The sequence below is a fragment of the Muscardinus avellanarius genome (genome assembly GCF_963383645.1).
Source record: "Muscardinus avellanarius genome assembly, chromosome: 5".
Lineage (NCBI taxonomy): Eukaryota > Metazoa > Chordata > Mammalia > Rodentia > Gliridae > Muscardinus > Muscardinus avellanarius.
Window position 1 is genome coordinate 17772750 of NC_137790.1, and position 12613 is coordinate 17785362.

A 12613-nucleotide genomic window follows, 5' to 3' on the forward strand; every position below is an offset into this window, starting at 1 on the left:
ATAACTATATATGATTTATTTTTAAAATACATTAGTAAACATTGTAATTATACAACATAGTGAGGTTTAAAATGACCCAAACATACTTGCACAATGGTCTTTGTAGAAAATTATGGGGAACTATTTTTTATGATGTTGAAACAATCACCTACTTTAGAAATTCTTGGTAGAGATTTGAAAATGTGGTAAATAATATAACTATGCCTATTTATCTATTATATTTTTTTCTGAAGTTGTAATAAAGAACATTGTTTCTACAATACTGTGATAAGGAGTGCTGGACATTCAGATGTAATGATCTTTGCCAAGCTAGAAATTTTTTTTTTCAAATGCTTAATTCTACACCTGTAGAATATCCTGCCACATATCTACACTGTTCCAACTCAATGTGACCAGTAACTTTTCCATTTGGTGAAAATCACTGAGCTGGTTGATGACTCAGATTTTCTTTCAATCTTAGGTTTCTATTATTTAAGTCTGGGTGTCTAGAATTGTGAGATCAAGTTGTGTTTCTTTGTCACTAGAAATACCCCCACTTCAGATCCTAAGAACCAGCTATTCAAAAGGTTTCACTGAGGCAACACACTTAATAGAAAAGCATGACTTCATTTTGGCATGATTCATCTTCAAATCAGGTCAGTGATTTAGATGTGAATGAGTGGATTGTTCATGGGCACCGGATCAAATTAGACTTTCATTTATTTTAAGAAATTCATTATACCAATTATGATAGCCACAAAGGGATGTCTCATGATGAGAAGTCCAAATTATAAGAACAGTCATATCCATTGTTACATGTTAGATGAATTTTTCGGTGTAGCTTGCCCATTAAAATCTGCTTTCTTTTACAAGATTTTCTTATATAATGTAAGTTGCAGGTAAAAGACATAAGAACTAAAATGTAATTACTGAGTGTACAGCATGCTGGTAAATTTAAACTGTAATATGGGATCAGGTCAAAATGTGTAAAGGAAAAAGAAAATATTTAGTTTCTCTCTTATCATCGTGCTTTCATTTATAGGAATGCATTTATTAGGTTTCAAGTATGTAGGAACAAGAATTAAAAGAGTGATGTATTGTCCCGTCCCGCGGGACAAGTAATTCGGGGGGCGAGGAGGACCCCAATCTGCAAATAAAAATGGGCGAGAAAGAGAGACGAGACCAAGTAGATAATTCCATGTTTAGATAAAAATAATTATTACGCACTCTAGTTTGGTAACAGGGCAGGAGATCTAGGGTCTGACACATTTCTGCCTGAACCTACTATATTTTTATTTTGACTAACTCCTTTAAACTCTGGAAACCTTAGTTTTCTCATTGGTAAAATAGGGACAGTAGTGATTCTGTTCTGAAGAATTTACTTAAATGAAATGCAAATAAGGTACTTGCCATAGCATTGATTCCATATAAATATAAGCCAATTTAATGTAATATCACACAGTGCTGCAAAATCTACAGATAAAAATATAATGTTGATTTTACACTTTTCTGCACAGATCATTTTAGAAATATCACAAAGCAAATGCACACTGCTTATAAAACTACTTTTTATTTACTGTGGTTCATCATCGCTCAATCACTTAACTCTCATCCTTCATAAATATCAGAGAAAGTTATACGATTTTCATAAGTGGTATTGACATTGGTTCTTTGGAATTTATATTTTGTTGGTATTAAAATCATTGAATTAGAGATATTTAATTTTCCATATAGAAAACAACCTATGAACAAACATACAACTCTTATGAGAGTGTTTGGTGTTTACAGGTTTTATTTTTATTTTTAAGCTTGAATGCAAAATTTAAATTTCTTCATGCTCATCATAACTTACTAATACACTGACACTGGGGGTCTATCCTATCAAATTCATTTTAAAGTGAGAGAGATCTGAAAATGTGCTCAAAGCCATTGCATTAAATTAGTAGATCACTCAAAAGAATGTGGCCTGAGAAAATATTACAATCGCCTTTTAAAAATTAACCTAAATATAAGCTTGGAGAAAAGATTCATGAACTATAGTGGTATCCTTTGAGATGAAGAATGTGCTTTGAACTTTCAAAGGCCATTTAAGCAATAAGGTAGATTGTATATGTCTAAGAAGATAGACTAAAAATAGGAGCATTCCTGATTCCATTATTCCCAGAAGCTGGCCAAAACCTGTTCTGGAAATATGTATTTCTTGAGAATGTGGAGGATTTGAGAGGTGTGATATCCACTGAGTTCACTCTTTCTTGACACCTATGTAAAAATATGAAGGTAAATACAAGGTCGATACTAAAATATTTAGTTTTTTATTTTAAAGTAGATTAATTGGTAAAATTGAGGGTTTTTGTAAGATAATTATTATTCTTTTAATAAATCATATATGTGTGCATGCACATGAGTGTGTGTGTGGGGGGGGTGTACTGGAGATGGCCCCAGGGACATTGTACCTCCAAGCTACACCCCTAGCCCTATTTTTTATTTTTTACTTTGAAACAGGATCTCACTAAGTTGCAGAGGGCCTAAGTAGCTCAGATTATCCTTGAACAGCATTCTTCCTGTCTCAGCCTCCCAAGTACTGAAATTACAAGTGTGCCACCAGGCCCAACCTGTATTGAGTTTATTTATTTATTTATTTATTTATTTATTTATTTATTTATTGCAGTACTGGGGATGGAACCCAGGGGCATTCTACCTCCAAGCTGCACCCCCAGCCCTATTTTTTTTTTTAATTCTTTATTTTGAAACCGGGTATCACTGAATTGCAAAGGCCCTCAATAAGTAGCTGAGGCTATCTGTGAACTGCCATCCTCCAGTCTCAGCCTCCTGAATTCTGGGATTTCTTTTTCTTTTTTTTTTTTTTTTTTTTTCTTTTTTGGTGGTACTGGTGGTGGAGCCCAGAGGCTTTCTACCTCCGAGCTATACTCCCAGACCTATTTTATATTTTATTTTGAAACAGGGTCTCACTAAGTTGTCAAAAGCCTCATTAAGTAGTAAGTAGTTGAGGCTGGCCTCGAACCAGTGCGATCCTCCTGTCTCAGCCTCTCAAACTCGAGGATTACACACCACCATGCCTGGCATGAATGCTGGAATTTCAAGTGTGCGTCACCACGCCCAGCTTATTGACAATATTTAAAGTTTACAGTATGATGTTATGGGATACATTGAGTGAAGTAAATGAATATTTTCATCATTCACATAGATACTCATTTCTTCATGGTTTTTGTTGGCAAGGATAACCAATATCTACTCACTTATAAATACTGTCCATAGTACATTTTTATAATCTATAGATAGCATGTTTTATATTAAAGCACTGTATTTGTTTATCCTACATATCTATACATTATATCCTTTGACTTGCACTTCCCAATTTCTTCTCTCATACATTGCCATTGGTAAATCCTTTTATCTCATATGTATATTTAATTTTTTCATATATAAGTGAAATAATGCAAAATAATTTAATATTATTCCACCCTGAAAAGAATTAGGTCTTGTTATTTGCTACAATATGGATAAGCCTGGAGAACATTTTCCTAAGGAAAATAAACCAGAAAGAGAAAGAAAAATATTGCATGATTTAAGTTTTTCTAAATATATTTAAACAAATTCTCAATTTCTGTGATTAAATTAACCTTAATGTAACATTGCCTTTTCCTCTTTTTAAACAATGGCTTAGATATTTAACATTATCAAAACTAATATATAAAAACTTTTTCAGATGACATAAATTCTGTTGGAAAGAGTTTCAGAAGAAAAAAATAAAGATTCCATTCTGAATCTTTTCTTCTGGGCCAAAAGTAATTCATAATCTCCCGACTGTTCCACAATAGCTACTTGTCAGAGTTTCAAGCATTTAAACCTGAAGAGATATGGGCCTTGTAGAAAGATAAAGGTAATGGAAATGTAGCTATGCAAATCACAGTGCCTAGAGAAGTCTTCTCTTGGGACCTTTGAGTATATCCATTTCCTTTGCCAACAAATCTTCTTTAGCATTAGGTAATCAAATTTACATTTATCACAAAGGAGACAAATGCTTTTGATCTCTTAGCAGTAAAAGGATTCTGGTCTGGGAGTAGAGCTCTAATTAAATCCTGACAAAGGATACTGTAAAAGTTTTCCATATTGGTCTTAAATGAAAAAAGAAATGGAACTTCCATTGTAGCCTTTATAAAATAGTTTTAAAAATTATAAAATATTTTTAATAATTACTAGCAATTCTGTACTAGTATTTTATGTGAATTTTTGGCTTTCTCTAAGTTAAAAAAGATTGAAGAAATAAGGCTAAATCTTCTAATGGCAATGCAAAGCATTTATTCTCCTGCTATGTATCATAAAACATGTTTAAATGGATTTCTAGAGCCAGGTATTCTCAGGAGAAGATAATCTTATACTAATTCCATGAACAAAAGTAATAATAAAAGAAATACTTTTATACTTTGCTTTAAAATGCAAAAACTCATATGTATTATAAATTTTAGTGGAACAGGATTGATGGTATACTAGATAATTTTGTGTTTGGATACTTCTTTTATTTTTATTACTCCTTCAGTTCATTTCCCTCTCTCCCAAATATTCACCTGGATTCTGAGCTAGTGAGTGTAATAATAAATATAAGCTTAAGGCACAAATGGCCTCTGGGAAATCACATGGATGCTGTCATGCCTTTATCTCTTATAAAGACTCATTGCCTGAAGCGATTATGTGAACCAGCTTGAGGCAAAAAAAAAAAATGCATTTATTGAAATTTCAAACTAAAATACTATCACAGAAATAGAAAAGGTAATTCTACTTTAGTTCAGTGTATCATGTTAATTTCAAAATATTTTCTTCTTTAAAAGAAAAAATAACTATTTTCCATTATAGAATTAAACTTTCTCAAATAAAAATTGAAAGTATATATGATCTATACTTCATTTCCTCACTTGTAAAATAAATTATTTGTATATATGATAAATGGTTGACTAAAGGTAACAGATCAACTGCTTCCTTGACTAAGTTTTATTCCTTATAACATTGAAAAGCCCTTCTCTTCCATCTAATCATTTATTTAAAGTTCTGGAAGCTAGTCTAATTGGGATTTTTCTCATTCTCTTTATTATAAGAAGAATTCCTTACAATCTAGATGCTTGACACTTATGTTTTTTCCTTCTTATAGTTCTTATAACATTATAAATCTCTCCATATTATGCATTTTCATGAAAACATTACAGATAGAAACACACACTTCTCTTTGGGTATGAAAATGAACTGCCTTTTCCTTAGAGGTTTCTGCAATGCTCAGCTCTAAAAACTTCTCCCTAGAGTGAAAATAAACTTCTTTTATTTCTTACTATAAAAGAAAGAATGTGTCTATGTCAAGAGTTTTTACATAGCCAGTACCAGTTTTCACCATTTTTATATAAATTGAGGTCAAGGGTTCATGAGGTTTAATAGCATGTGACATTCTCTCCCAGGAACTGAAACTACCCACAGGTATCCGGAAAGAAAAAAATTCACTTTATTTTTTATTTTTAAGGTAGTTTTAGAAGAATCTTAGCCTTTTACTATCAATCAGAACTCATATAGAAAATTTTGTTGAATCCATTTGTGATATATGACTCATGAATTCTACTCCAAGGAAGAATGTCATCATTCATTTTATTTTCTTTTTTAAATCCTACATGCACATCCTAAAGAATACCTAGTACTCAAAACAGCAGCTGAAAAAAGTAGGAAATCATAGGTTAAAATTGAGACAAGGCTAATATAAGAGTTAAAGTAATCAAAATTAAAATAATTTTAAACTTTTTTAAAAAGTTCCTCATATAATATGCTAAATTACTATCATTAAGCCTTTAAAACTTGTAAAATTTACTGACATTTTCAAAAACTATGCCAATAGTCTGTTCCAAATAAGGAGACAATATAAGCAGCCAGTTAGGGCAAGTGAGAACTGAATTTTCCTCTATTAGCAATTTACTGTAGATGTTAGGTGGTTTTTCAGCAATAAACAGTGCAGGGGAAAAAATGATGGAGGAGTCTTTCTGAGAAGGGCTATGGAGACTGCCTTACACAGCTGTGGTCAGAAACTTTCAAACTCTTACACTGCAGATTTAGATACCAGTGAAATGTCAGATATGGTGAATCTAGTGTAGTTGCACTAAGCATTAACTGCCCAAATTACTATGCATGAGGAAGGGTGAGATTTCTGGATAATGTAAAAACATCACCATGTGGTAGACTTTGCCACCCCTTTTCTTTTGCTTCCAAACCAGCCAGTTTCAACCCATGATGTGCATCCTACTTATGTACCCCAAATAAAAATCTTTCTTTTGCAGAGACAAGAACCTAGGAAAACTCATGACGCTGTGACATAGATACACTTTACTAGAGTAAGTTTTTACAATTTTTGCTTGTAAATAAAAAATATTTAGCTTTATTACTCAAGATTCTCTAGAGAAACAAAATTTAAAAAATATTTGGGTTATAACCCAGGAGGAGTCTAACTTCTAACTTCAAGGTGTGATATATATATATATATATATATATATATATATATATATATATATATATATATATATATATATATATTTTTTTTTTTTTGCTAAGTTGCTGGGAGTCCTGCTAAATTCTGTTTTTTTTTTGGGGGGGGTTATATTTTATTATTACAGTTGAATTCAATGGAGTTTAGACATATACAAAGTACTTTATAAAATTTTGTGTCACCTAACTGAGGGAGATGGAAGGGAGGTCTTGCTAAATTTTTGAGGCTGGACTTGAATTTGAAATCCTCCAATCTTAGGCTCCCAAATATGAGGATTACAAGTGTGTGTTACTATGCCCAGTCTCAATAGGTTGTACACACACACACAAACACACACACACACACACACACACACACACACACACACACACGATTGTCTCTTACGGTTATGGAAGCTGAGATGCCCATGATTTATTTCTCTTTCTAGAGACCTAAGAAAGCTGGTGGTATAGCACCAGTCCAAATCCAGAGGCCTGAGAATCAGGGGATCTAATGGTAGAATTCTAAACTAGTTTGGAAGAACAGAAAGTTCAGAGAGCTGATATCTGGGGTCAGGGTTCAAGGAGACCCAGCAAATAGGCTATTTGGCTGCCTTTGCCTTCCTGGGTCCTCACTACACTGGGTATTGCTCATTCACATTGGTGGGTGGGGTTTTCTTAATTAAGTCTACTGATTAGATTTAGAGGTAATCTCCTCCAGACTCACTTTATAGACACACCCAAAATACTTTTTTTTTTTAACCAACTTTCTAACCACTCCCTAGCCCAGTCAAGAAGACACTAAATTTGACAATTGCATTAGCTATGGATGCACATGTTCCAAAGGTTCCAAGTCTGGGAAGATGGATTTTTCTTATCTGAACTCATGCAAGATTAATTTAACAGAGACATTATCCTCCCCACTACTATTTTTAATTTAAGGTATGGTTACACCTAGATTATCGTTGGAGTAGAGTTAACACATAACACAGTAAAGATGCAAGATGCAGACATAGCCAAAGTGAAGATGATCACAGAGTTTCTAGGACAACTTCTTCCATTTCTACTGGAATAGTGGGCCTTGCTTCTAAACAACATTTAGGTGACACACATTATTTTTTTTTGAATCTAGAGATTTTAAGATATTAAACTCTTTCAAGTATGAGAATCAGTGGATTGTGATAGCACATCATGTTCAGTGCTATGTGAATGTATATTCCTATCCCACTGAACCTCACTGTTACGGTTTGGGAATATTATGATTTTGGGGAAACTGTCTCTGGGGACCCCTATTAGGGTCCCGAACAAAATTTCCCTCAAACCACAACAAAACCCAAAAAACAGAAAAACAAAAAAAGAGAAAAAGCACGGGTTCTTGTCCTGAGCTAAGGTTAAATACACATTAGTCCGGACTCTTGCTAAAGATTTAAAGAAGTTTATTAAAAAGATAGAAATACAGAAGATAGTTACAGCCCCATGCCAGAATGGAATGGGGGGTTTTCAAATGAATGCCCCACCAAAAATACAACATGTGGACCAGACTTTTTATACCCATGACCTCCATCTTGTTTACATAATTCTGACATATAACTGTCCCTGTAAGTTTCCTCCCCCAGCAAGGTGTGACAAGGTGTCTCCTTTCAAGAAGGTCGACCCCTCTTCCCATCCTAGCTAGATTATCCAGTTATTATGTAAACCTGTCTTTAGAATGAGGATGAGGAAGTCCTAGTTCCCCTCTCCTATAGACTTGCTAATTACCTTTAGCTAGGTTAATTTACATTGCCTGCTTCTAGGCAGAAACCAAGTCCTTTCACAGATTTGCCCCTCACCCAATTTTTGGAATATATTAATAATCATAGCTTTCTCAAATCTTCCTAGGCCATTCCCAATACTGGTACACTCATTATAATGTATGATTACATGCACTAATAAAAGTATATTAAAAAAAAAAACACATCTCCCCTACCCACCCAAGTCCTCCATCATGCTTCTTATATAGTTACCAAGTTATCCACATCTAGATTCTTTCTTCCTATGTGTTTCTTGTCTACCCTCAGCTTTTTATGCAAATTTATGTGACAGAGAAATATGCTAATCTGATTTTGAAAATTATGCAACTTAAAAAAATTTTAAGTGCTTTAAATTTTCAGTTATTTCAGATTCTTTGAAATTATAACTTTATTGTAATAGTGGCTATGTAATTATAGTATAATATATTACATGTTGCACCTTCTTTAATATGTATGAATAGGAAAATCTGTCTCTATAACAATGTTTATATATACATTATATATATATATATATATATATATATATATATATATATATATTACTAGGCATTCTTAAAGATCAAATATACTCATACTTTTTAATTTTAACAGAAAATTTATGAAAAAAGAAAAGCTGCTGTCCAAAAGCAGTGCCTCATGCATAGACCCAGTGACATACTGTCTAGTCCTTCTGAAGAGCCTTTTCCCCCAAATACTGGGTGTGCTGCCAACATAAAACTCTCCACTGTCAGTTTCTCCTGAAATTGTGCTTGCTGAAGAGTGCTATGCTGTTCCATATCACTCCCCTTCTAAAGGCCAGCCTGGAGGCAGTGAGGATGATATAGAAGTGTTGTAGCTGCTCCAACCCCCTTGCTTCAAACTCAGCAACTCCAAAGGGACACTCCAGTCATAGAGGTTCCTGTGGGGTTGACTGAAGATTTTCATTCTTCCCTCTGGCCAATCTTGCTTCTTTTTCTTCCCTTTGAGATGGAGATCTCAAGAGCATTCTCTAATTAGCTTTCTGTGAGAAATATCTCACTTCAGAGTGCGCCTTTTGGGAAAACTAGCCTGCAGTGGTAAGCAGGTAATTTATTGTCCAAAATGAGATTTTTTTTTTTTTTTTTTTTTTTTACAGAAAAGATGTGCTAGTCAGATATGTACTACAGGTATGGACTAGGATGCGCTCAGGTAAACTGAAACTTACAGTCACTCTGGCTTTAAACATGGATTCAATACCACCTTCCAAGTTATGGAATGTTGGTCTGTTTGTTAAATTTACTAAATCTCTGTCTTATGTGTAAAAGCAAGATAATAATACCCACTTTACTTCAGAGTTGGGAGATTTTATTTAGATAATATCTATAGGTTATTGGTATATTGCTTGTGACTTAACACATGGTAGATTGATCACTACTACATGCAATTTATCAAAGAGAATGTGGTGAAACTCAGAGAATAAACCCAAAGATAACAAATTTTATTAAGGGAAACAGAATTTAAACTAACTTTTCTGATTCCAGAATCCATCCTTGAGAAACAATTTGCTTAATGAGTGTTTATACACCTTTTCCAGTTATTTTGAAAACTTATTTATTGAAATCTACTATACTAATAAATTATGTAATATGTTATTTATTGTAATACAATATATATATATAAAAAGTTTAATCAACACAGGGATTTATTCACCCATGTAACAAAAAAGCTCAGGGTGTGTGCTCTCTCTCTCTCTCTCTCTCTCTCTCTCTCTCTTTTTTTTTTTTTTTTTGGTGGTACTGGGGTTCCTGGAAGCCCTTCTACCTCCAGACCTATTTTATACTTTTTTTTATTTATTTGGAAACAGGGTCTCTTAAGCCAGCGTGGCTGGCTTTGAACCTGCTTTATCCTCCTATCTCTGCCTCCCAAGTGCGGGGATTACAACCATTTGCCACCATGCCAGGCAGGGTGTGCTCTTTAATCAAGCCTGCCCAACAGCTTCCGGGTCCTGGGATGGAAATTTTGCATTTAAGAATTTCCACCACCAAATGTTCGTGGAAACCTTGTCAAAAATAACTTGACAATATAGGGAAGAATTTAGCTCTAGGCTTTTATTTAACTCCAATGGTTTATATATCTGCCTTTAGAATAGTACTACACTGTTTCAATTATTGTAGCTTTATATGGTTTGAAATCAGAAAATATATATCTTCTAGCTTTGTTCTTTTTCAAGATCGTTTTGGGTACCTAGAGTCCATATTCCATATTAGGATAGATTTTTTTCTGAAAAATAAATATATAAATATATGATAGTTTCACCTAAAAATAGAAAAAAATATTCTCTGGTAAGAAAGAAAGCAAAAAGAAATATTGAAATGTTATCTTTAAGTCATCAAAACTTGGTATCAGACAAATGAAACTGCTATGTGAGATTATCGTTTTTAATTTTAGATAAATTGCCATAATACTAGATGTCAACTACTAAGCCAAGCATGGGAGGGAGGGATAGGGAGAGAATGGGGTGGGGATTGGGTGGGGGCTGACTGGGAAAAGTGTGCATGTAAGTCTACAAAAGTATGTATCCTACTATGATGTATGAATACAGTGCACCAATAAAAAAAAAAAAGAAAAGAAAAAGAAAAAGAAAAAAAGAAAAAAAGAGATTGCTTCAGACCTTTATCTCCTGGCACTTTTTATTGGCTTATTCTTTAACTAATCATTTATTTTTAATTAGTTATTTCAGTGCATTAGTGACTCATTCATCCGGAGGCTTTGGAGACACTATTGGTTTCCAGCTTCTGTGCCAGGTGCCGGGCTCTGAGAGCTGCGGATCTGGTAAACATTCCTGTCCTCATGGAGTGGACGGTGTGCGAGATTAAGTCTGTTGCCTCCTGTGGACTCTTGTGAGGCTGTTGCTACAAAGTGCAGCACAGGAGAAAGCAGGGGTTCGCTGGAAATGGGACCCACTCACCTCAATCTCGGCTGCCAAGCCCCCAGAGCGGTGAGCAGTAAGCTTGGTCGGCAAGTTGCCTGATGTGTGCATGTTACAGTGACCCACCCCACCAGGAGCCTGAGCCATCAGGGCTGAAGAGGGCGGTCGCTCTCCTGAGGGTGCCGGTGAGGAAGGCACTCTGTGGGATGCCCTAGCTCATTTTGTTTGGGTTTTGTTTTGTGGATGTTTTTGGGGAGGTGGCTACTTAGGTTCTTTGCCCATATTTTAAGATACTTTAATTGGTGCATTGCAGTTATACATCATAGTATTGTTTGGGAGTTGACTTGTTTGGCTTTGTTTCAGAGGACTGTCATTTCAGGATGATGGCCGGGGACACAGTATTTTACAATGTGACTCTGACTTGTTTTGTTCTCAATAAATGACGTCTTGGGCTCTAAAAAAAAAAAAAAAAAAAAAAAGAATTTCACATTTCAGCCGGGCGTGGTGGCACATCTTGTAATCTCTGTGCTTGGGAGGCGGAGACAGAAGGATCCGGCAGGTTCGTAGCCAGTCTCCTTGGCTTAAGAGACCCTGTTTCCAAAAAAAAAAAAAAAAAATATATATATATATATATATATATATATATATATATATATATATATTCACATTTCTCACTCCATATCTGGGATCCTCTTTTCTGTGTTGACTTTATTTTTAATCACACATTTCTGTATGTTTGGAAACATGGTCATTAGCAACTCTAGGCCAGTATAGCCAGAACTAAGACAGCAAAATCCTTTTCTTTTAACCCTTGACACTTAAATGATCCCTTTGGTTATTTTAAAGACATATGCACATTCATTTTATACTTTGCTCTCTCTCTTTAAGCCTCTGATATTTTCTCTCTTTCCTCTATCATCTGATGTCCTTGTTTTTTCATTTCACTGAGAAAATGAAAGCAATCAAAAGAGAATTTCCTGATGCTCCCATGACTGAATTCACCAGCATACCTGCATCTGAAATCACATTCTTTGCTTTCCTTCCATTGCGATGGTTGGCCTGTCAGTACGTCTATCAAAGAGCAAACCACATCCCATCTTCTTACCAGAGACCATTTGCCTGAAATTCTCCTTCCTGGGCTTTGCACTGTAATTTTCCATCATACTAAATCACTCCCATTCTCATTTGTTTCAAGAGGAGAACTATGATCAGAATATTTCTTTTATTGTAATGAGTGAAGTAAAATCAAAAGCTATGTTTAGCATTAAGGTTTGGTTCAGAAGATATGAGAACTTTTTGCACAAAATTGAGTTTATTGAAATATATCTTCAAAATATAGTTCTCCATAAGCGCATTTCATTGCTTCTTGTTTTTTCTGTCTTTTTGCCTCCCCATGAGCATATTTGATACTATACTATTTTCTATCCTTTAGGTTTTTAGTTTTCCT